Genomic DNA, 2,818 nt, shown 5'->3' on the forward strand with positions numbered 1-2,818 from the left:
TCAAGTAACAATTCAAATTCCCTGTTCACAATACACAGTTCTTGTTTACTGATTTAATGAGTCTATAAAGTTTAAATTTAAAGAGTTGTCATTAATTTAAAATCAAATGTTGGTCTTGGATTTCTTTGCAAACTACTGATGTGAAGGATGCAGGATTGTGCACTATTTTTTTCTATTGATTTTGGACGTTTGCTGCTTGCAATGTCTTTTTTCGTCTGCATAGTCAGATATTCAGTTGACTTTGTTGTTAACAGTTTAGTGTTACATTTGCTCTAAGTTCTAGCTGGGTGTAGGAGAAAGGTTTATTAACCAGGGCAAGTAGCTTACAGCATTTAGGAGGGCATTCCAGGTTGTCACGTGCTGTGTTCTAATAACTACAATTACAATTGTCCTGACCTGAAAAAAACTTTTCTAACTGCATGCATTTTCTCATTTTTACATTGGATGAGAAAAACTTGCGGTCCTCCATTCCACCTATGGAGAGAGAAAAATCCACATGAGAGCAGAAAAGGCAGAGAAAGGACAAATAAAGAGAAAGTGGAGTGTGTTGCTTCTCAGTTACCGCACACTGAGACATTCATCTTCCCTAGTGTCTCCAACTGACCTGATTATTCAGATTAACATTTTAAGTCAATGTAGAAAATGGTACCTCTGGAGTATGATTTCTCTGTCCTATGTTATATATGGCAGAGACCTATAGATATATAAAGGAAAAAAATGTATTTACCTGACAAGGGACTGTTTCCTTTGCTAGTAAAAGGATTCCAGACATCTTGCTTAGCTTCGTTTTACTAGGACAAAAATGATTACATTTTAGATGTGTAAAAATAGGTGAGGCAAATCTCACCCTAAGTGCCTAGAAAAGAGTTAGATCAAAGTCAGTTAGTGCAAACCTACACCTTACTTCAGTCCCAGTAACTGCGTTGAGTAAATAAAGCCTGCCTATATGACACTCAGGTGGGATTCAGCTGGCGGCAATGCATAACTCTATGTTTCAGTCAGCTTTTTCTCCATTGACAGTTAGTGGAATTGTATTTAGTAGAGTTAATGGGCTCTAGGATACAATTAATCTCATCTATGAGTAATCATCTAATACAGGTCATATAAATTACAGCTTAAAAGTGAATGTTTGCCTCCACTGGCTGTAAAATTGGAGTCTATAGCGTAGAGGTAAAGGAGGAGCGTAGCATCAGGGGGAGAGCACCAGGCTTGTAAATGCCTGGTTCCCAGAATAAAGTCCACAGCTTTTGGTTACGGACCAAAGCTACACCTCAGGATCAAGCATTAAATAACCTAGAAAAGTTATTTATTCCAATGTCTTCTGTTGTCTTCACCCTCATTGATTCATTTAAGCTAAGTTATACTCTCTCATAATTAATTGGGCTAAAAGCATGCTCACAGACCCTTGTAGCTGCTCAGCTGACAGGAGGCAGCTTGTTAAGTCACCACAATTCAATTGTGTTTGATCGTACTGCTATAACCTGAAGATTTGGCTTTCCTCTGCAGTGGGTTTAAATCACAAGTAACATCCCTGAAGACATTAGATTTATTTCACAGAATAAAACCAACATGAGAAAAGAATCAGGGCCTCAGGCCACCCAGTTTATACAACAATAAAAGGGAGAAGGGGAATTTATGGATGATATCAGCAAAGAGGGTCATAAAACCAAACTTATAGCTTGAAATAGCTATACTAATTAGGAAAGTAGATTGCAGAAGTTGGAGATTGTAATGTAGATAACCACACAGTACAAAACCATAAAGAGTGAATTTTTCTTTTACTAGAAATCCAACTGTTGAACAATACCTGAAACCCACAAGAGTCTTGAATCATGAGTGGTTTAACTTAATCGGAGGCATAGGTGTATATATCCTGCACAATGGAAACATACGGCTTAGACAAATCACTTAAGTTAATATGAAGCCTTTAGATACATAAAGTGAGTATTTCCTATCATGTTTTAGGTATCTGAGGCATGAACACACTTTGATTATTCAGTTAAATACATTAAAAAGCAGAAGCAAAGCCAACATACCATACTGTTCAACATTACAAAACAATTATTCTATTCAGTCAGTGCTTTAAAAACAAACCCATTCCAGAACAGCTGGAAGCCTGCAAGTGGCATTTATAACAATTGCAAGCAGTAGTTAACATAATGTAGTAAAAGAAAAGATTGACTCTTTTGGTCTTTTTTTTTTTTTTTCACATATTTTACTTTTAAATTTATATTTGGTTTATTATTTTCATGTAATATCTTGCCTATTCTTTTGTCTCCCCTGAAAAGTTCTAATTAGCAATTCTCACTGGCTTTGGTGCACCTGCCACTAGAATTCCTCCTAATGTGTTTTAACATGCCCAAAGTCTGGTCAAGAGTGCTTTTATACCAGTACGTGTATTTTGCTTGTTTGTTTGTCTCAAATTCATGTACATCCCAGCAAGTGCATGTTTCTCTACCAAAATGAACTATGCCTGGTATGTTGGTATAATGGTGCTCAGAGTTGATGAATTACTTCTAAATGTACCTGTAAATAAAGAAGCATTTCTGTGTGGGGTTTTTTTTTTTTTTAATTTTGACAAGTGACCTCTCATGGGTTTGTGTTATTTAGGGCAGATGTCAGCAAAAAGTAAGGTAAGCCACACCAAAGATACTCCACAAGGACTCATGCCTGAAGTAAAAGAAAAGCATCTGAGAGCAGAATGTAAATGCTCGGTTTGAAAGGCTCTAGTCTGTTCTTATCTCAGTGAAGATGAATCATTAGACTGACTAATACCAAAGCAGATCAGTTCAGACTCAAATTCCCCAAACCAGAAATG

Source organism: Charadrius vociferus, unplaced genomic scaffold (assembly GCF_000708025.1).
Source record: "Charadrius vociferus isolate BGI_N301 unplaced genomic scaffold, ASM70802v2 scaffold82, whole genome shotgun sequence".
Lineage (NCBI taxonomy): Eukaryota > Metazoa > Chordata > Aves > Charadriiformes > Charadriidae > Charadrius > Charadrius vociferus.